The sequence below is a fragment of the Salvelinus fontinalis genome, chromosome 36, assembly GCF_029448725.1.
Source record: "Salvelinus fontinalis isolate EN_2023a chromosome 36, ASM2944872v1, whole genome shotgun sequence".
NCBI classification, from domain to species: domain Eukaryota; kingdom Metazoa; phylum Chordata; class Actinopteri; order Salmoniformes; family Salmonidae; genus Salvelinus; species Salvelinus fontinalis.
The window spans coordinates 30,585,677-30,609,757 of NC_074700.1; the positions used below are offsets into that span (position 1 = coordinate 30,585,677).

Here is a 24,081-nt window from a genome sequence, read left to right on the forward strand (position 1 = left end):
GCCTTATTGCTATTATAAACTGGTTACCAACGTAATTAGAGCAATAAAAATAAATGTTTTGTCATACCGGTGGTTTACGGTCTGATATACCACGGCTGTTAGCCAATCATCATTCAGGGCTCGAATCACCCAGTTTATATTACAAAGTAGGTTCAATAACTTTGATAAACAACCAAAAATAATGACTGATAATCAGGTCGATTGAGAAAGCTAAAGTTTGATATGTGTTTTTGGTTTAGTCAAATTGACCAAGCCCATTTCAAGCTTATATTGTCTTTTAAGCAAGTTAGCTGGCTAACTCGGGGACATGCTTTGTAGTATACACCTCTGGTCTGTAGGCTGGCTGCCTTGCACAATAGTAAACCCCCATCCAGCTGGCGACGCTGTTGTGCGTTTCCGGGTTCCAGAAGAACCAAGGAGTTTAAAAACGTTCCTCGACTAGAACACGGAAGTAGAATTGGAGATGAACGTAATGATGAGATGCTCATGTCACTCAGTCCAGACAATAGAAGTCGTTGTCCCAAAAGTGGGAATGCAGGCGACAAGATTAGGTTCGAAATAAACCCATAGAAACCATCGGGTTTATTTTGGCGAGAGTGGAACCTCTCGCTTCGCCTGATCCTCTCTGAGGTGACATTGTTTTGATTTTGAACGTTATTTTTGTGGAGTAAAGAAAGACCTAGCTAGCTACTGACTGAACTAAATAGGCTACCCTACTCCCAGTCGTCTGAAATATGTCTAAACTACAGTTGTTGCGTGTGTTTTTAAATGAGCGCTTAACGGCGGCTGCTGTGGAGATTTTCGGGGCAGTTGAGAAAACGGTAGTGGAATACCAGGAGGAGAATGATCGGCTACGGAGACTGTTGGGAATCACACCGGAGATAAAACTATGTAGAATAGGTTCGTATATAGATCTACTGATAGTTAGCTATAGTTCTACTCAATTAGTAAACTGCTTAGGTAAATAGGCAAATTATGAAATAGTTGTCTGCATATTTGATTACTTATCTAAAGCCTTCACATTTGATTGTATTTGTCACATGCTTCATAAACTAACAGTGAAATGGTTACTTATGTCCCTCCAACAACGCAAAGAGAAAAATGTATAAAGATAACACGAATAATAAATACGCAATCAGGGTTCTTCCCAAAGAATGCGAGAGGCGCTGCGCCATCTTGTGGACTGAATGCTCCACTATGTAAAATGTGTTATCATATTAGGACATGTTTTGCTTTAGATTGCAGGACATGGCAGTTACAGGTGTAAGAAAACGCTAAAATCTCTGAGTCCAGAGTGGGGCACCGCCCTCGTACTCAGTAGCACCACCTTGTTAAAAAATCCTGTGGAGAAACCTGACAATGAGTAAGGATACTGTTGTATACACGGGGTACCGGTATGACTATATACACGGGGTACCGGTATGGCTATATACACAGGGTGCCAGTATAACTATATACACAGGGTGCCAGTATAACTATATACACAGGGTATCAGTATGACTATATACACAGGGTACCAGTATAGCTATATACACAGGGTACCAGTATAGCTATATACACAGGGTACCAGTATAGCTATATACACAGGGTACCAGTATAGCTATATACACAGGGTACCAGTATAGCTATATACACAGGGTACCAGTATAACTGTATACACAGGGTACCAGTACCGAGTCGATGTGGCATGCTTATGACTTTCCACTGACTGTTCATAATATTTTAGTTTTTTCTGACTATGAAAGTTACGTTTGTCCTCTACATTTGTGTTTCCATTCAACACTGCAGTGAATGTCAATGTTTGTATATCTGTTTTTTCGTATTGGAACAAATATAAAATGTTTTTTGTCTGAGTCAACAAAAGCATTTTGAAATGGCATTGTGCACTCAGGCATGTCTAAAGTCTATAGGTAACCTCTGCTCCTCCTCTCCTTCCCTCCAGACTCCCTGCAGCTCTCTGTCTCTGAAGAGGAGGTTCCCCCTGAGCAGCAGCACTGTGAGCAGGAGTGGAGCCCCAGTCTGGGGCAGAAGGACCCAGAGACCACACAGATTAAAGAGGAACAGGAGGAAGTCAGGACCAGTCAGGAGGAAGAGCAGCTTCAAGGGCGCTTTGATACCAAAGACTCCATATCCACTACTTCCTGTGTGAAAAGTGAATGTGATCAGGAGGACCCATGTCAAGAAGCCGTACTAGCTGAATACCCAACTCTCAGTCCACTGAAAACATCTAAACTACAGTTGTTTCGTGTGTTTTTAAATGAGCGTTTAACGGCATCTGCTGCTGTGGAGATTTTTGGTGCGGTTGAGGAAACTGTAGCAGAGTACCAGGAAGAGAATGATCTGCTACGGAGACTGCTGCGGATCACACCAGAGATACAACTATGTAGAATAGGTTTGTATGTAGATCTACTGATAGTTTGCAATAGTTCTAGTAAATGAATAAACTGTTTAGGCTTTGTGATCACCATTTCAACATTTAAAAAAAATATTTTTTATTTTTTTATTTTACGCAACATGCAACAGTTTCAAAGATTTTACTGAGTTAAAATATATATACAGAAATCAGTCAATTGATATAAATTAATTAGGCCCTAATCTATGGATTTCACATGACTGGGAATATAGATATGCATCTGTTGGTCACAGATATCCTTTAAAACAAACTACAGGCGTGGTTTAAAAAAACAAGTCAGTATCTGGTGTGACCATTTGCCTCATGCAGTGCGACACATCTCCTTCACATAGAGTTGATCAGGCTGTTGATTGTGGCCTGTGGAATGTTGTCCCACTCCGCTTGAATGGCTCTGTGAAGTCGCTGGATATTGGCGGTGTAGTATCCTTAAAGGCTTCTTAGAATTACGACTCATGAGACTTACATACGGTTTAGTATTTAATTGTAACTTAGATTTACATCATTTTATGCACCTGGCTTAAAACTTTTCCTGAAGCTTTCTTAATCATGGTAATATAGGCAGACATAGGAAATAGCTACGGATAGCGGAATGCAAACCCCCGTCTTGAGTCAATACTGCCATCTATTGGTAAACATAATATACCAGGTTACTACATTCCCCCCCTTTAAAGCTAATAACCCAATTTCATTCCTTTCTGAGCTATGCTATATTCTTATTTACATTTTTACAAAAATGATCTCTTTTAGGATCTGAAAAAGTCTGGCGGACGTCTCTCTCTAATGGAGCGTCTCAGAGGTGGTGTAGCTTGTGCCACCAGATCTTCACCCCTTGATGGTGAAACAAAGTCCTTTTGTGGAGACTTCACAGGAGGAGGTCGTCCAGGACTGGTGGTCTCAGGAAGTTGAGCATTGTTGGTCTCAGGTGGTTTGTCCAACTGCAACTCTGGGGAACGTTCCAATGTCCTGTCCTGCTCGTTTAAGAATTGATCCAGATCTCCGGATGGAACTGGAATTCGAGCTCGGATCTGATCCACATGTCTCCTTAGTCTTTGTCCACTTCCGATAATCACAGTATAAGATACTGGTCCTGAGCAATCCTCAATGGTAGCTGGAATCCATTTAGGACCAAACCCATAGTTTCTTGTATAGACATCATCTCCAGGTGAGAAACTTCTGAGTTTGGCTCTGGTGTCATGATTACATTTTTGATTCCATTGCTTTTGTTGTATTTTCATTTTCAGCTCTGGTCTGATGAGATCCAAGGTTGACCTTAACCTCCTTGACATCAACATTTCTGCAGGTGACAACCCAGTCGTAGCTTGAGGAGTAATCCTGTAGCTAAACAAGAATCTTGACACCTTTGTTTCAATGCTGGGCCCTTGCATCTTCCTCATCCCCTCCAAGGTCTGAACTGCACGTTCTGCTAATCCGTTTGAAGATGGGTGAAAAGGGGCCGACGTTACATGCTGAATACCATTTTGTTTCATGAAACTTGTGAATTCAGTGCTTGTAAAACAAGTAGCATTGTCACTAACCAACATTTGAGGCAATCCCATAACACTGAAGCTTTGTCTCAACTTCTCAATCGTGGCGTACGTTGTTGACGTGTTCATGGGGTAAACATCCATCCACTTTGAATGAGAATCAATCAGCACAAGGAACATTTTTCCTAGGAAAGGTCCAGCGTAGTCCACATGTAATCGTGTCCATGGTTTTTCTGGCCATTCCCAAGGATGTAATGGCGCGGTGGGGGGTGACTTCCTGTTACTCTGACAATCCTCACACCGGCTAACCTCATTTTCCACATCGTGGTCCATCTTTGGCCACCAGACATATGACCTCGCTAGGCCTTTCATCCTCGACATACCTGGATGCGACTGATGCAACAACTTCAGTAGCAACCCCCGCCCTTGTGGTGGGATAACTACTCTTGAACCCCACAGAACACATCCATCTCGAACACTCAATGCCAAGCGGCGAGTGTAGTAAGGCATGATCTGAGGCTCTGTCACTGTAGGCCATCCTTTCAGGATAAATTCATGCACTTGTGATAACGTCACATCCTTTGAAGTCCATTGCCTGATTTGTGCTGTGTTCACCGGTGCATCATCCAACACGTCGATCATCAAAACCTGGTCATTTTCTTCTTCCTGAATGATGATTTCTGGAACGGGCAGCCTACTCAGAGCATCAGCATTCCCATGGTATCTACCTGGTTTGTAAATGATTCTGTACTCGTAGGCCCTGAGCCACACATTCCAACGTTGAACTCTTGGAGAGACCATTTGTGGTACTGGCTTTTGTTCATGGAACAGAGAGATCAGAGGCTTATGATCCGTCACAATAGTGAATGTTCTCCCGTACAAGTACTTGTGGAATCTCTGTATTCCGAATATGACAGCCAGTCCTTCCTTGTCCAGCTGAGAGTACTTTTTCTCCGCTGGCGACAACGTTCTTGACATGAACCCGATAGGTTTCTCTGCACCATTCTCCATCCGGTGGGATAGCACCGCCCCCACACCATACGCTGAGGCATCACACGATAAGATCTCTGTCTGATGAGTAATGCACTAGCACTTCAGCTGATTGCAGTAACACCTTTGACTTTGCAAAAGCTTCTTCCTGACTTTCTGACCATTTCCAGGCCACATCCTTCCTTAACAGTTGATGTAGAGGAGCTAAGAGGGTAGAGAGGTTCGGGAGGAAGCGATTGTAATAGTTCAGTAAGCCTAGATAGGCTTTCAGCTCTGTAACGTTTGTCGGAGCTGGAGCTTCCACAACAGCCCTCACTTTAGCTTTGACAGTGTGTAACCCCTTGGCATCCACCTTGTGACCCAGGTACTGCACTTCATCAGCTAACAGTGTACATTTGCTCCTCTTCAACCGGAGACCGGCGTCCTCCATCCTCCTCAAAACTTCACCTAAGTTTCTGAGATGTTCCTCCTTCGTGACTCCCGTGACAAGAATGTCGTCGAGGTAAACTGCTACCTTGGGTATCCCCTGCAGAATTCCCTCCATAGTTCTTTGGAAGATAGCTGGTGCAGAAGACACCCCGAAAGGCAAGCGTTTATAGGTAAACATCCCTCGTGGGTGTTTATGGTCAAGTACTTCTGTGAAGCTTTATCCATTAGCACTTGCTGATATGCGTGACTCATGTCCAGTTTTGTAAACTGTTGCCCTCCGGTTAACGTTGAAAGCAAATCCTCCACTTTGGGTATGGGGTACTGCTCCAGAGAAGAAACTCTATTTACAGTCAGCTTGTAGTCACCGCATAATCTGATTGAACCATCTGGTTTTAGTATGGGAACAACTGGTGCTGCCCACTCAGAAAACTTGACAGGTACAATTATATCCTCTGCTAAGAGTCTGTCAATTTCCACATCCACTTTAGGCTTCATGGCATATGGAACTGATCTTGGCCTATAGAATCTGGGAGTAGCATCAGCAGCAACATGAATGGTAGCTTGGACCCCTTTTAATGTCCCTAGCTCTTCTTTGAAAACACCCTCATGCTTTGAAAGCACCTGCTGTAATGTCAATGTCTCTGTGGTGACATGTTTGATTTCATCCCAGTTCAATTTTATTTCCTCCAACCACCCTCTTCCTAGTAAGCTGGGGCCAGTACCTTCCACTACTAAGAGAGGCAGATTTCTCTTTTGTCCATGATATTCCACTTGAACATCCGCCACTCCAATCACAGTGATCTTCTCCCCTGTGTACGTTTTGAGTTTAATGGGGGTGTCTCTCAGTTTAGGCACTTCAACGGTTTTCCACTTGCTATAGAATTGGGACCTGTTCATCAGAGTGACACTACATCCTGTGTCTAGTTCAAACGGTACCTTCAATCCATTTATTCCCATTTCCACAATGAAAGGCTCCACCTTTTTCATATTCGCCCCCTGTACACTGTACATTGAGAATGCTTGCTCTGCGTCTGCGCACTCACTTTCACTTTCTCTCACTTGATTAGAGCGGTAGCTAGAACGTCTGGAGGTATTCGGTTTTCTATCCGTCCTCTTTTCTGCATCCCGTGGCTTTTTTTTATTGCGGCACGCCCTCGCAATGTGACCTATTATCCCACATGCATAACACTTTTCGTTTTTGAATTTACAGTCAAACGCTGCGTGTTTGCCTTTGCAACGATAACAGTCTCTATTGGCTGCTGCACCACGGCTTTCTGTTCTTTGAAATTCTACCCGCTCAGCGCTGCTCTCTTTTATTGTGTGGCACGCAGTTGCGCCCCTTGCCTGCAAATCCAGTGCATTTCTATTTGCGGACTCCATGGCCTGGGCCAGTTTGAGTGCATTCTCAAATGTGAGATTAGGCTCTGATAACAATCGTATTTGTATCCTGTCATCATTAATCCCACACACCAGCCGATCGCGTAGCATTTGCGATAGTGTATTCCCATAGTTACAGTCCAATGCTAGTTTTCTCAACTCAGCCACATATTCCCCCACTGATTCGATAGGTTTTCTCATGCGTGAATCAAACTTGAATCTTTGTACTATTTCACTGGGTTTGGGGTTGAAGTGATTTTTTAATAACTCGACTAAATCTATGAATGACTTTTCTCCTGGTTTATCTGGGCTCAACAGGTTTCTCATTAAGCTGTACGTCTGTGCACCGACAACGCTTATGAGTATGGATTTCTGTTTAGCGGCATCAGTTATTTCATTAGCAGCAAAGAAATGTTCCATTATTTCACAGTACTCCTCCCATTCCTGATTTTTAGGATCAAATGGTGGTAGCGAGCCTATTGTTGCCAAAGCCATCTTTTCCGATTCGTTCTCCCCTCACACAGTCAATAATTTGTCCTACCGGTATCCAGGGAATCAATCCTTCAGAATCTTCCACCGTTCACTTGAGTCTCACCTCCCGCGTCGCACGCCAAACACTCCGTTAACTTCGTGGCAAAAAAAATCCAACGCAGTTTTCCATAGTTATCCTCATCGCCAAATATGTAGTATCCTTAAAGGCTTCTTAGAATTACGACTCATGAGACTTACATACGGTTTAGTATTTAATTGTAACTTAGATTTACATCATTTTATGCACCTGGCTTAAAACTTTTCCTGAAGCTTTCTTAATCATGGTAATATAGGCAGACATAGGAAATAGCGGAATGCAAACCCCCGTCTTGAGTCAATACTGCCATCTATTGGTAAACATAATATACCAGGTTACTACAGGCGGGAACTGGAACACGCTGTCGTACGCGTCGATCCAGAGCATCCCAAACATGCTCAATGGGAGACATGTCTGGTGAGTTTGCAGGCCATGGAAGAACTGGGACATTTTCAGCTTCCAGGAATTGTGTACAGATCCTTGCAACATGGGGCCGTGCATTATCATGCTGAAACATGAGGTGATGGCGGCGGATGAATGGCACAACAATGGGCCTCAGGATCTCGTCACGGTATTTCTGTGCATTCAAATTGCCAAAGATAAAATGCAATTTTGTTTGTTGTCCGTTGCTTATGCCTGCCCATACCATAACCACACCGCCGCCATTGGGCACTCTGTTCACAATGTTGACATCAGCAAACCACTCTCCCAACGACACCATACACGTTGTCTGCGGTTGTGAGGCCGGTTGGACGTACTGCCAAATTCTCTAAAATTATGTTGGAGGTGGCTTATGGCAGAGAAATTAGCATTTAATTCTCTGGCAACAGCTCTGGTGGACATTCCTGCAGTCAGCATGCCATTTGCATGCTCCCTCAACTTGAGACATCTGTGGCATTGGATTCGTGTGACACAACTGCACATTTTATAGTGGCCTTTTATTGTCCCCAACACAAGGTGCACCTGTGTAATGATTATGCTGTTTAATCAGCTTCTTGATATAGCACACCTGTTGGATGGATGGACTATCTTGGCAAAGGAGAAATGCTCACTAACAGGGATGTAAACAAATTTGTGAAAACATTTTGAGAGAAATAAGCTTTTTGTGCATATGGACAATTTCTGGGATCTTTTATTTCAGCTCATGAAACATGGGACCAACACTTTACATGTTGCGTTTATATTTTTGTTCAGTGTAGGAACAATTGATCTTTGATTGCTATACAGATTTGGAAACCTTGAACACTAAACTTAATTATCATCCAAAATAACTTTACAAATACCAACCAAAAAAACCTGTTTTTGCTTTGTCATAATGGGATATTATGTGTAGATTGATGAGGAAAATGTAATCAATTTTAGAATAAGGCTGTAATGTAACAATATGTGTAAAAAGTGAAGGGGTCTGAATACTTTCCAAGCAGTCATCCTTCCAGGTCTCTATGCTGCTACCATTATATCTCTCTGGGAAAATGGGGGGTTAGAAAGGAACCATATAAGGAGAAGTGGGGGGTTAGAAAGGAACCATATAAGGAGTAGAGGGGGAGGGGGTTAGAAAGGAACCATATAAGGAGAAGAGGGGGAGGGGGTTAGAAAGGAACCATATAAGGAGTAGAGGGGGAGGGGGTTAGAAAGGAACCATATAAGGAGAAGTGGGGGGTTAGAAAGGAACCATATAAGGAGTAGAGGGGGAGGGGGTTAGAAAGGAACCATATAAGGAGTAGAGGGGGAGGGGGTTAGAAAGGAACCATATAAGGAGTAGAGGGGGAGGGGGTTAGAAAGGAACCATATAAGGAGTAGAGGGGGAGGGGGTTAGAAAGGAACCATATAAGGAGAAGAGGGGGAGGGGGTTAGAAAGGAACCATATAAGGAGTAGAGGGGGGGGGGTTAGAAAGGAACCATATAAGGAGAAGTGAGGGTTAGAAAGGAACCATATAAGGAGTAGAGGGGGGGGGGGGGTTGAAAGGTACCATATAAGGAGAAGAGGGGGGGTTTTGAAAGGAACCATAAAAAGAGAATTGGGGGGGGGGGGGGGGGGGGGGGGTTGAAAGGAACCATATAAGGAGAAGTGAGGGTTTTGAAAGGTGCAAACTCGAGACCTTTGACTGCGAAAGTGATCTCCACTAAGAAACGATTGGTGACCACTGTTCTAGACGATTCTGTGCTTCCAGTTTGTGGCAACAGTTTGGGGACGGATGTTTCGTGCTTCTGCAGGACAATTCCCTAGAGCACAAGTGAGGTCCGTACAGAAATGGTTTGTCAAGATCAGTGTGGAAGAACTTCCCTGGCCTGCACAGAGCCCTGACCTCAACCACATCGAACAATTTTGGGATGAATTGGGACGCCAACCGTGAGCCAGGCCTAATCGCCCAACATCAGTGCCCAACCTCACTAATGCACCTGTGGCTGAATGAAGGCAAATCCCACCATCAATGTTCCAACATCTAGTGGAAAGCCTTCCCAGAAAAGTGCAGGCTGTTACAGCAGCAAAGTGCAGGCTGTTACAGCAGCAAAGTGCAGGCTGTTACAGCAGCAAAGGGAACCAACTACAGCAGTAGTGCTCAGTAGTACTCACCAGTAGTGTACCTTTGCTGTTCTGATGGTTTATTGAGCATGTAGCTAAACTATAGGCTGTTACAGCAGCAAAGGGGGGACCAACTACATATTAATGCTCATGATTTTAGAATGAGATGTTCGACAAGCAGGTGTCCACATACTTTTGGTCATGTAGTGTACTCAACAGGTGTCCACATACTTTTGGTCATGTAGTGTACCTTGCTGTTCTGATGGTTTATTGAGCGTGCAGCTAAACTAAAGTTCCAAGAGATCTTTGTCTTGTGAATTTGTCAAGTAGCGTCTGTTGTAAATAATTGTGTTGAGCTTGTTAGCTAACTCATACACTTCCGCTAGTGTTTAGCGTTAGCATTTGCATTAAGAATGAATGGGCATTTAGCATGCTAGCTAGCGATATTAGCCTTGTTAGCATTAGTCATTTTGTGGTGCTGGTTGGCTATTTCAATTGATGTAAATCGCTCTTGTATATGCTGTTTATGTAATTTAGATGTACCTACACTCTTGTACTGTTCATTTAGTACATTTACCTACATTTAGCATGTCTACGAACCAATTAACCTGTTTGGTTCACTGGAATGTGACTGGACCAATGCCTGTTGTATTGTATAGCAGGTACCTCACCTGCGCAAGCTTGTACAGTGTTTTTAACGGGGGCATAAAATATAGCAATATCAATCAAATGTATTTATAAAGCCCTTTTTACATCAGAAGATGTCACAAAGTGCTTATACAGAAACCCAGCCTAAAACCCCAAACAGCAAGCAATGCAGATGTAGAAGCACAGTGGCTAGGGAAAACTCCCTAGAAAGGCCAAAACCTAGGAAGAAACCTAGAGAGGAACCAGGCTCTGAGAGGTGGCCAGTCCATCTGGCTGTTCTTCAATATGTTAAAACATTCATAGATTACCAGCAGGGTCAAATAATAAGCACAGTGGTTATAGAGGGTGAAACAGGTCAGCACCTCAGGAGTAAATGTCAGTTGTCAGTTGGCAAACCGCAGGTCCGGGGCAAGGTAGCACGTCTGTTGAACAAGTCAGGGTTTATAGCCACAGAAAAAAACAACAGAAATTGGATCAGCAGCACGACCAGGTGGACTTGAGGACGGGGACAGCCTCATCCCTCTTCCCATCAATTAAACCCTCCTTAACCCGGACATCCGCCTCATCCCTGTTCTAATCAGACATGCTGTAGTGGTTGCTAAGCTTAACCTAAGGTTCTTATGCCAATCATGGTCCTTCGATCCTCTACAACACACTCTTTTTCAGTTGTGCAAGGATTGTTAAGGGTTAGACGGTGTCGGTGGAACTTTTGTACACATTAGCTACAGTGTGTTCAATAGTAGGCATGTTAACCCACCACCTATATGGCTTGTGTGAAGGAAAGCAAATACCTAGCTAGCTATCTGCACTCTGGCTGTATAGATCATAGAGATCCATGCTAAGGAAGCAAATACCTAGCTAGCTATCTGCACTCTGGCTGTATAGATCATAGAGATCCATGCTAAGGAAGCAAATACCTAGCTAGCTATCTGCACTCAGGCTGTATAGATCATAGAGATCCATGCTAAGGAAGCAAATACCTAGCTAGCTATCTGCACTCAGGCTGTATAGATCATAGAGATCCATGCTAAGGAAGAACATTGAAATTAAAAGTCATAGAGATCTATAATTCATGATTGATTCCAAATTCTGTTATAAATAACGTCTGCTCCTCCTCTCCGTCCCTTCAGACTCCCTGCAGCTCTCTGTCTCTGAAGAGGAGGTTCCCTCTGAGGAGCAGCACTGTGAGCAGGATTGGAGCCCCAATCTGGGGCAGGAGGACCCAGAGTCCACACATATTAAAGAGGAACAGGAGGAAGTCAGGACCAGTCAGGAGGAAGAGCAGCTTCAAGGGCTCTTTGATACCAAAGACTCCATATCCACTACTTCCTGTGTGAAAAGTGAATGTGATCAGGAGGACCCACTTCAGTCCTTGAGTCTTCCCCAAACCAAGACTGTGGAGAACAGAGAGAGAGACTCTAAACCAGTGGATCTCAAATCTTTTGTCACTGTGACCCACATTAAGGGTGTCTACATTCCCTGTGACCCTCCAGATAATCAAAACATTGTCTGCAACCACAGTTCAGCTGTAAGCAGTGACCCAGTAGGACTTGACGACAGCCCACCATTGGATCCCAGCGCATTATTTGATCCCAGCCCAACATTGGGGGAACACTGTTCCAAACCCAGCACCACGTCTAGAAAAATTCACCAGTGCCGTGACTGTGGTAAAACGATTCCTCTGAAAGCTGACCTGCAGAGGCATATGACTCTCCCCAAGAAGAGACCCAGTGAATGCTGCTTCTGCAATAAACAGAACAATTCCACCTGTAAACTGAAGGCCCATGTCAGACTCTGTCATGGTGGGAAACCCTATATATGCCCTGTTTGTAGCAAGACCTTCAAATACAAAGGAGATCTGTCCAGGCACATGAGGATTCACAAAGGAGAGAAACCCTTTATCTGTGGTGACTGTGGGAAAAGCTTCAATCAGAAGGGGAACCTAACTGAACATGTACTGATTCACACAGGAGAGAAACCATTTAGCTGTGGTGACTGTGGGAAAAGCTTCAGTCAGAAGGGACACCTTACTGTTCATAAACTGACTCACACAGGTGAGAAACCCTTTAGCTGTGGTGACTGTGGGAAAAGTTTTAGTCAGAAGGGGAACCTAAGCATTCATAAACTGACACACACGGGAGAGAAACCTTTTAGCTGTGGTGACTGTGGGAAAAGCTTTGGACTCAAGCGGCACCTAACCATGCATAAACTGACTCACACAGGAGAGAAACCATTTAGCTGTGGAGACTGCGGGAAAAGCTTCAGTAAGAAGGGACATCTTACTGTTCATAAACTGACTCACACAGGAGAGAAACCATTTATTTGTGGTGACTGTGGGAAAAGCTTCAGGCATAAAGGGTCCCTTAAGATACATATATTGTCTCACACAGGAGAGAAACTCTTTAGCTGCGGTGACTGAGGGAAAAGCTTCAATAAGAGGGGGAACCTAAACATGCATTTACGGACTCACACAGGAGAGAAATCATTTAGCTGTGGAGACTGTGGGAAAAGCTTCAATCAGAGGGTGAACCTAACCACGCATATACGGACTCACAGCAGAGATAATTCCTTTCTCTGTGGTGACTGTGGGGAAAACTTTGATGAGAAGGGGCACCTAACTGAACATATACGGACTCATACAGGAGAGAAACCATACAGGTGTGGTGACTGTGGGAAAAGCTTTTATCAGAAGGCGGACCTAAGGAGGCATATACTGACTCACACAGGAGAGAAACCTCATGGCTGCTCCGTCTGTGGTAAAGGATTCACTCATAAATCTCATCTGCTGAGGCATGTCGATAAAATCCACAAAGGAAGAAAACAGGACAGAAACTGAAAGAGCAAAGAGCATTAGGACAAAGAGATTGTCTGTCAGGTAAGTGAATAAAAAGGCAGGATGTGGACAAATCTCTTAGGAAGCAACAGTGAGTTATGGCCCTCATCAAATATGCAGATGTCACGACTTCTGCCGAAGTCGTTGCCTCTCCTTGTCCGGGCGGTGTTCGGCGGTCGACTTCACCGGTCTTCTAGCCATCATCGATCCATTTTTCATTTTCCATTGGTTTTGTCTTGTCTTCCCACACACCTGTTGTCAATCCCATTTATTACCTGTTGTGTATTTAACCCTCTGTTTCCCTTCATGTGTTTGTCAGAGATTGTTCGTTGTCAAGTGTTGTGCTGTTTGTGTATAGGTGTGCGATGGGTCTTCGTACCCAGATTTTGTATGATATTTTTCCGTGAGTGTTATGGAGCTAATTACTGGGACTTTTATTAAAGTACTCCATGCTACACTCTATTTTGACTCTCCTGCGCCTGACTTCCTCTGCCACTTATACACGCCGCTGTGACAGAATCTCTGACCAATATATATGAAGTCAGCAGGAGAGGACACGACGGCCATGGAGGTGGAAAAGCGCGTTATGGAACAAGCTAAGGAGATTGACTGTTTGAGCGCCATCATGGATCGTATTGTCCAGAATATGGATCGCTTGGAGAGACAGGGAGTTTCTCCAGCGCCTCCACTGCCACAACTGGGATTTACCGTTAACGCGTTTTCCCCACCTGAACGTAATAAAATCCGTTTACCCCTACCCACGGGTTACAACGGAGATACTGCTGGCTGCCAGGGTTTCCTCCTTAAACTGAACTTATATCTGGCCACGGTCTCCCCAGTACCATCCGACCGGGAGAAGAGTTCCGCCCTCGTCTCATGCCTCACCGGGAGAGCCCGGGAGTGGGCCAGCGCTGTGTGTAGAGAGGAGAATGCGGCGTTGGACCATTTTGAGGAGTTCACCCGTTATTTCAGGAGAGTATTCGACCATCCTCCCGAAGGAAAAACGGCGGGTGAGCTTCTCTATCATCTGAGGCAGGGGACGAGGAGTGCCCAGGAGTTTGCTTTGGAGTTTAGGACCTTGGCTGCCGGCGCTGGATGGAGCGACAGGGCCCTGATCGACCATTACCATTGTAGCCTACGTGAGGACGTCCGTCGGGAGCTGGCCTGTAGAGACACCACCCTTAACTTCGACCAGCTGGTGGACATGTCCATCAGGCTGGACAACATACTGGCTACTCGTGGACGTCTAGATCGGGGTCTGGTTGTTCCATCCTCCCGCACCCTCTCTCCCGAACCAATGGAATTGGGAGGGACGGTGCGTCGGGAGACCGGAGGGGGTACCCGCTCGAGCACCATCTATGATCGCAGAGATCACACTGCTGATCGGTGTCGGGTTGGTTCCTCTGGGAATAGAGAAGGCAGGCAGGGCACTCTGGCATCACCCCAGGTGAGTAGGCACCATACTCATCCAGAGCCCTCTGTTGCACTTATGTTTGTCTCTGTCACCTTTCCGGATTTTTCCCTTCATTCCCAGTATAAGGCGCTAGTAGATTCAGGCGCGGCTGGGAATTTCATTAATAAAAATTTTGCTCATAGTTTAGGGATTCCTGTTGTTTCTGTTGATATGCCTTTCCCTATTCATGCTTTAGATAGTCGACCAATAGGGTCAGGGTTTATCAGGGAGGTCACCGCACCTTTGTCTATGATAACGCAGGGAGGTCACAAGGAAAAGATTAGTCTTTTTCTTATTGATTCCCCTGCGTATTCTGTGGTGTTAGGCCTACCCTGGTTAACTACTCATAATCCCACTGTTTCTTGGCCACAGAGGGCTCTCACGGGGTGGTCGCGAGAGTGCTCAGGTAGGTGTGTAGGGGTTTCCGTTGGTGCTACTACGGTGGAAAGTCCAGACCAGGTTTCCACCGTGCGCATTCCCCCAGAATATGCCGATTTGGCACTCGCCTTCTGTAAAAAGAAGGCGACTCAATTACCACCCCATCGACAGGGGGATTGTGCGATAGATCTCCTGGTAGACGCTGCATATCCCAGGAGTCATGTGTATCCTCTGTCGCAAGCGGAGACAGTGGCTATGAATAATTATATCTCTGAATCCCTGCGTCAGGGGTTCATTCAGCCATCCATTTCACCCGCCTCTTCGAGTTTCTTTTTTGTGAAGAAGAAGGATGGCGGTTTACGCCCGTGCATTGATTATCGAGACCTTAATAAAATCACGGTAAAATATAGTTACCCGCTACCTTTGATTAATACAGTAATGGAGTCAATGCGCGGGGCCCGCTTCTTCACAAAATTGGATCTCAGGAGTGCGTACAATCTGGTGCGTATTAGGAAGGGTGATGAGTGGAAGACGGCATTTAGCACCACCTCAGGTCATTATGAGTACCTGGTCATGCCATATGGGTTGATGAATGCTCCATCAGTCTTCCAATCGTTTGTAGATGAGATCTTCAGGGACCTGAATGGGCAGGGTGTAGTGGTGTATATCGATGATATTTTGATATACTCTGCTACACGCGCTGAGCATGTGTCCTTGGTGCGCAGGGTGCTTGGTCGCCTGTTGGAGCATGATTTATATGTCAAGGCTGAGAAATGCTTGTTCTTCCAACAATCCATCTCCTTCCTAGGGCATCAGATTTCCACTTCAGGAGTGGAAATGGAGAGCGACCGCATTACAGCCGTGCGTAATTGGCCGACTCCAACCACGGTAAAGGAGGTGCAGCGTTTTTTAGGGTTTGCCAATTACTACCGGAGATTTATCCGGGGTTTTGGTCAGGTTGCAGCTCCCATTACCTCACTGCTAAAGGGGGGAGCGGTGCGCTTGCAGTGGTCGGTCGAGGCGAATAGGGCTTTTGGTAAACTGAAGGCTCTGTTTACCTCGGCGCCTGTGTTGGCTCATCCGGATCCCTCTTTGCCATTCATAGTAGAGGTGGACGCATCCGAAGCTGGGATAGGAGCAGTGCTCTCTCAGCGTTCGGGTGTGCCACCGAAGCTTCGCCCCTGTGCTTTTTTCTCGAAGAAGCTCAGCCCGGCGGAGCGTAACTATGATGTGGGGGACCGAGAGCTGTTAGCTGTCGTAAAAGCCTTGAAGGTGTGGAGGCATTGGCTTGAGGGGGCTAATCACCCTTTTCTCATCTGGACTGATCACCGCAATCTGGAGTACATCCGGCAGGCGAAGAGACTAAATCCTCGCCAGGCAAGGTGGGCCATGTTTTTCACTCGTTTTGTGTTTACGCTTACTTACAGACCAGGCTCCCAGAACGTCAAGGCAGACGCATTGTCTCGGCTGTATGACACAGAGGAGCGACCCATGGATCCCACTCCCATACTCCCAGAGTCGTGTTTGGTGGCGCCAGTAGTGTGGGAGCTGGACGCGGACATTGAGCGGGCGTCACGTGCAGAGCCCTCTCCTCCTGAGTGTCCAGCTGGTCGTCTGTACGTTCCGTCTGCTGTCCGTGACCGATTGATCTATTGGGCTCACACATCACCCTCCTCTGGTCATCCTGGGATAGGTCGGACGATGCGCTGTCTTGATGGGAGGTACTGGTGGCCCACTTTAGCTAAGGACGTGAGGATTTATGTTTCCTCCTGTTCGGTGTGCGCCCAGTGCAAGGCTCCTAGACACCTGCCTAGAGGTAAGCTTTTACCTTTACCCGTTCCTCAACGGCCGTGGTCGCACCTGTCAGTGGATTTTGTGACTGATCTTCCACCTTCACAGGGTTACACCACGATCCTGGTCGTTGTGGATCGGTTCTCTAAGTCCTGTCGTCTTATCCCTTTGCCCGGTCTCCCTACGGCCTTACAAACTGCGGAGGCTCTGTTTACACATGTTTTCCGGCATTATGGGGTGCCTGAGGATATAGTGTCTGATCGGGGTTCCCAGTTCACGTCAAGGGTCTGGAAGGCGTTCATGGAACGTCTGGGGATCTCGGTTAGTCTTACCTCAGGTTTTCACCCCGAGAGTAATGGGCAGGTGGAGAGAGTTAACCAGGATGTGGGCAGGTTTCTGCGGTCCTATTGCCAGGACCGGCCAGGGGAGTGGGCGAAGTTCGTGCCCTGGGCAGAGATAGCCCAGAACTCGCTACGTCACTCCTCCACTAACCTCACCCCTTTTCAATGTGTATTAGGTTATCAGCCGGTTCTGGCTCCTTGGCATCAGAGTCAGACCGAAGCTCCTGCGGTGGACAATTGGTTTCGGCACGCTGAGGAAACTTGGGAGGCAGCCCACGTCCACCTTCAGCGTGCCATAAGGCGCCAGAAAATTGGCGCAGACCGTCGCCGCAGTGAGGCCCCGGTGTTCGTACCAGGGGACAGGGTCTGGCTCTCGACCCGAAACCTGCCCCTCCGCCTGCTCTGCCGGAAGCTGTGTCCGCGGTTTGTGGGGCCGTTTAAAGTCCTGAGGAGAGTGAACGAGGTATGTTATAGATTACAACTGCCCATTAATTACCGTATTAACCCCTCGTTCCATGTGTCTCTCCTCAGGCCGGTGGTGGCTGGCCCGCTCCAGGAGGCTGAAGTGCGTGAAGTTCCTCCGCCTCCTCTAGACATCGAGGGGGTCCCGGCGTACGCTATTCGATCCATTTTGGATTCGAGACGTCGGGCGAGGGGCCTTCAGTACCTCGTGGACTGGGAGGGGTACGGGCCGGAGGAGAGATGCTGGGTTCCGGTGGAGGACGTTTTAGATCCTTCCATGTTAAAAGAATTCCACCGCCTCCATCCGGATCGCCCTGCACCTCGCCCTCCGGGTCGTCCCCGAGGCCGGTGTCGACGCACTGCTGGAGCCGCGCGTCAGGGGGGGGGTACTGTCACGACTTCTGCCGAAGTCGTTGCCTCTCCTTGTCCGGGCGGTGTTCGGCGGTCGACTTCACCGGTCTTCTAGCCATCATCGATCCATTTTTCATTTTCCATTGGTTTTGTCTTGTCTTCCCACACACCTGTTGTCAATCCCATTTATTACCTGTTGTGTATTTAACCCTCTGTTTCCCTTCATGTGTTTGTCAGAGATTGTTCGTTGTCAAGTGTTGTGCTGTTTGTGTATAGGTGTGCGATGGGTCTTCGTACCCAGATTTTGTATGATATTTTTCCGTGAGTGTTATGGAGCTAATTACTGGGACTTTTATTAAAGTACTCCATGCTACACTCTATTTTGACTCTCCTGCGCCTGACTTCCTCTGCCACTTATACACGCCGCTGTGACAGCAGACGACATGGCTCTGGTTGCTTGCCTGGAGGTCAAGTCCATCTCCAGCTACTCCCAGTTCATTGACTGCCTCTTGACGTGGTTTGACAATAGCTTCCTTGACCTTAACGTCACCAAGACTAAAAAACTGTGCCTTGGAGGAAAGAAAGCTGGGGAAATGGAAGCCCTTCTCTCGAGGAAAGACGTGGAGCAAGTGACACATTTTAAATACTTGGGAACAATTTTCGGCCACAAACTTAGCTTCCAGTAAAACACTGACCTCATCTACAAAAAGGCAAGGCCATTTCTTTCCCTACTTAAGATAGTATGACGTTTTAATGCCAGCAAACTCACACTGATCGTGGTATACAAATCCCTGATTGAGTGTTCTCAATTACAATTCGTAATTCGTGCCAACGACACATTTGCATTCAGTTTAAACTTAATGGACATTAAAGTTTGTCTTATCCTGCTTATTTTAAAGCTATCTTAACTCTGGATCATTCATGCTTTGGGTTACAGAAATATAGATTTGCGATCAATTGACTTTTGCAAAACATTGTATGTAAATCAAATTTGACAGTAAGTAATTATACACAAAGTCCAAAGGAAATTCGACTTCCACTTTTATGCCAACTCCTCCTAAAAGAGACATATATATATATATATATACAGTGGGGCAAAAAAGCCATAATTTGCAAATAAATTCATAAAAAATCCTACAATGTGATTTTCTGGATTTTTTTCTCCTAATTTTGTCTGTCATAGTTGAAGTGTACCTATGATGACAATTACAGGCCTCTCTCATCTTTTTAAGTGGGAGAACTTGCACAATTGGTGGCTGACTAAATACTTTTTTGCCCCACTGTATATATATACAGTCGTATGAAAAAGTTTGGGCACCCCTGACAATTTCCATGTTTTCCCTTTATAAATAATTGGGTGTTTGGATCAGCAATTTCATTTTGATCTATCAAATAACTGATGGACACAGTAATATTTCAGTAGTGAAATTAGGTTTATTGGATTAACAGAAAATGTGCAATATGCATCAAAACAAAATTAGACAGGTGCATAAATTTGGGCACCCCAATAAAAGAAATCACATCAATATTTGTTACAGCCTCCTTTTGCTAAAATAACAGCCTCTAGATGCTTCCTATAGCCTCTAATGAGTGTCTGGATTCTGGATGAAGGTATTTCGGAACATTCCTCCTTACAAAACATCTCCAGTTCAGTTAGGTTTGATGGTTGCCGAGCATGGACAGCCCGCTTCAAATCATCCCACAGATTCTCAATGATATTCAGGTCTGGAGACTGGGATGGCCATTCCAGAACATTGTACTTGTTCCTCTGCATAAATGCCCGGGTAGATTTTGAGCAGTGTTTTGGGTCGTTGTCTTGTTGAAATATCCAGCGCCGGCGTAACTTCAACTTTGTGACTGATTCTTCAACATTATTCCCAAGAATCTGCTGATATTGAGTGGAATCCATGCGACCCTCAACTTTAACAAGATTCCCAGTACCGGCACTGGCCACACAGCCCCACAGCATGATGGAACACCCACCAAATTTGACTGTGGGTAGCAAGTGTTTTTCTTGGAACGCTGTGTTCTTTTGCCGCCATGCATAACGTCCCTTGTTATGACCAAATAACTCAATCTTTGTTTCATCAGTCCACAGCACCTTATTCCAAAATGAAGCTGGCTTGTCCAAATGTGCGTTTGCATACCTCAAGCGACTCTGTTTGTGGCGTGTGCAGAAAAGGCTTCTTCTGCATCACTCTCCCAAACAGCTTCTCCTTGTGCAAAGTGCGCTGAATTGTTGAACGATGCACAGTGACACCATCTGCAGCAAGATGAGGTTGTAGGTCTTTGGAGGTGGTCTGTGGGCTGTTTTTGACCGTTCTCACCATCCTTCGCCTTTGCCTCTCCGATATTTTACTTGGCCTGCCACTTCTGGCCTTAACAAGAACTGTGCCTGTGGTCTTCCATTTCCTCACTATGTTCCTCACAGTGGACACTGACAGCTTAAATCTCTGCGATAGCTTTTTGTAGCCTTCCTCTAAACCATAATGTTGAACAATCTTTGTTTTCAGGTCATGTGAGAGTTGTTTTGAGGCCCCGATGTTGCCACTCTTCAGAGGAGAGTCAAAGAGAACAACAACTTGCAATTGGCCACCTTAAATACCTTTTCTCATGATTGGATGAACTTGTCTATGAAGTTCAAGGCTGAATGAGCTCACCAAACCAATTGTGTGTTCCAATTAATCAGTGCTAAGTAGTTACAGGTATTCAAATCAACAGAATGACAAGGGTGCCCACATTTTTGCATATCCTATTTTTCACATCTGATTTAATTTCATACAACTTAATATTGCTACACTAAAAATCTTTGTCTGGACAATACCCCAGTACTCAGCTTTTATTAGAAAATGAATGGCATGCCACTGTGATCATTTTCTGTGACGACAGAGTAAATTTATATGCTGCCTCAGAGGGGTGCCCAAACTTTTTCATACGACTGTATATATATGAGGTTGGAGCGGGGGGGCTGCCGTACTACACCACCCTTGGAGCAGTTGTTGTGGGGTGGTTAAGTGCCTTGCTCAAGGGCACAACAGCATCTATGCTTTTTTAAATATTTGCTCTGAAAGCTGACCTGCAGAGGCATATGACTCTCCCCAAGAAGGGACCCAGTGAATGCAGCTTCTGCAAAAAACGCTACAACTCTACCTGTCAACTGAATGTCAATGTCCGTATCTGTCATGGTGGGGATTCCCTGCCCTGTTCGTGGAAAGACCTTCAAAATACAAAGGATATATTTCCAGGCATATGAGGATTCACACAGGAGAGAAAACATTTAGCTGTGGTGACTGTGGGAAAAGCTTCAGTCAGAAGGGCGACCTAGGGAAGCATAAACTGACTCACATAGGAGATAAACAACATGGTTGCTCAGTCTGTGGTAAAATATTCAATTGTATGGCTCATCTGCTAAAGAATGTAAATTACGTCCACAAAGAAAGAAATCAGTACAAAAATATATTTTGTCAGAAGATGGGTGTCCCTGTTTGTATTAGTCCTTGATTAGAAACCAAAAGTGTTTTGTCCCTCCAGGACGGACACAGGCAGTTCTATTAATCTGGCCCGGGTGCCCGTGTAGGTGTTTTACACCGAGTGAAAGTTGATTGTATTGGTTCTGTAACCGGGCTGCCTCCCTTGTGTGACTCAGGTGCCCCGATCAAAGCCCACGGAGAAGTCGGCGCAAAGCAAAGTGATGTAGAAGCACATGGAATAATGATTCTGTGTTTTCATATGCAAAAGTCATTTATTTTAAGCTTTTATCTGCCAATGAATTAAGGTTGATTATTCTAACATTTATTTGATGTTTCTGTTTCTGGACGATGCACCATGCTGCTTTGTTCACAACATGACCGAGCAGCACAGATGACTGTTCCATTTGAGAAGGGATCTCCACCCTCCCCGCTTTCGACCTGATGACGTAACGGCATGTGCCCCGTGGCTCAGCATAACTGAATCCTGCCCATTGAACAGCCCTGGTGTACAGTACACAGTACAATTTTATTTATTTATTTTTTATTTTACCGTTATTTTACCAGGTAAGTTGACTGAGAACACGTTCTCATTTGCAGCAACGACCTGGGGAGTAGTTACAGGGGAGAGGAGGGGGATGAATGAGCCAATTGTAAACTGGGGATTATTAGGTGACCATGATGGTTTGAGGGCCAGATTGGGAATTTAGCCAGGACACCGGGGTTAACACCCCTACTCTTACGATAAGTGCCATGGGATCTTTAATGACCTCAGAGAGTCAGGACACCCGTTTAACGTCCCATCCGAAAGACGGCACCCTACACAGGGCAGTGTCCCCAATCACTGCCCTGGGGCATTAGGATATTTTTTTTAGACCAGAGGAAATAGTGCCTCCTACTGGCCCTCCAACACCACTTCCAGCAGCATCTGATCTCCCATCCAGGGACTGACCAGGACCAACCCTGCTTAGCTTCAGAAGCAAGCCAGCAGTGGTATACAGGGTGGTATGCTGCTGGCAACAATGACATGCTTACCTCTTGGTTTACCTCTTGACAACAACAATATAAAATAAAAAAGTTAGTACAAAAATATATGCTAAATACAGTAACAATGGAATAACAGTAGAATAACAGTCAATTAACAATAGAATAACACCATAATAACAGTAGAATAACAATAGAACAGTAGAATAACAATAGAACAGTATGATAACAATAAATTAACAATAGATTAACAGTAGAACAACAATAGATTAACAGTAGAACAACAATAGAATAACAGTAGAATAACAATAGAAAGGTAGAATAACAATATAATAACAGTAGAATAACAGTAGAGTAACAATGGAACAGTAGAATAACAATAGAATAACAATAGAACAGTATAATAACATTAGAACAGTAGAATAACAATAGAACAGTAGAATAACAATAGAATAACAATAGAACAGTAGAATAACATTAGAACAGTAGAATAACAATAGAACAGTAGAATAACAGTAGAACAGTAGAATAACAATAGAACAGTAGAATAACATTAGAACAATAGAACAGTATAATAACAATAGAACAGTAGAATAACAATAGAACAGTAGAATAACAAGGCCGTGATGCAGCCGATCAGAATGTTCTCAATTGTGCAGAAGTTGAAGTGGCTGTTGCTCCTTCTTGACCATGTGGTGGTGTTGTGGTTCCGTGTCAGGTTCTCAGTGATGTGAACGCCAAGAACCTTGAAACTAAGGCGGGATGTGGACAACAGTCTTAGGAAAGCAAATCAACTCTGGATCATTCATGCAGTTGGGTAGAGATAAATAAATGTGTGATGGATTTACTTTTTGTGTAAACGTTCTATGTAAATAAAGTTTGATTTGAATGACGAGGTACTGGTCAAAAAGTAGTTCACTGTTTTATGAGAATCTTACAGATTTGCTTTTCAACGTCTGTTGATTTTCATGTTGTTAGAAAGGGGAATATCTGGTCATTTGTTTTGGAATGTCTCTCAGGGTATTGAGATCATGTTTGACGGATGTTATTGATTCATTAAAAATGGTAGTGATACTTTCCAGAAAATGTATTTCTAATCATTTCCCCTGAGGTGCCTTATTGCTATTATAAACTGGTTACCAACGTAATTAGAGCAATAAAAATAAATGTTTTGTCATACCGGTGGTTTACGGTCTGATATACCACGGCTGTTAGCCAATCATCATTCAGGGCTCGAATCACCCAGTTTATATTACAAAGTAGGTTCAATAACTTTGATAAACAACCAAAAATAATGACTGATAATCAGGTCGATTGAGAAAGCTAAAGTTTGATATGTGTTTTTGGTTTAGTCAAATTGACCAAGCCCATTTCAAGCTTATATTGTCTTTTAAGCAAGTTAGCTGGCTAACTCGGGGACATGCTTTGTAGTATACACCTCTGGTCTGTAGGCTGGCTGCCTTGCACAATAGTAAACCCCCATCCAGCTGGCGACGCTGTTGTGCGTTTCCGGGTTCCAGAAGAACCAAGGAGTTTAAAAACGTTCCTCGACTAGAACACGGAAGTAGAATTGGAGATGAACGTAATG

General features: G+C 44.9%; 1 pseudogene; it reads left to right on the top strand.

The window, feature by feature from the left end:
- Positions 1-187: 187 nt before the first annotated feature.
- LOC129835783 (oocyte zinc finger protein XlCOF6-like) lies at positions 188-24,074 on the top strand (annotated as a pseudogene).
- Positions 24,075-24,081: the final 7 nt, after the last annotated feature.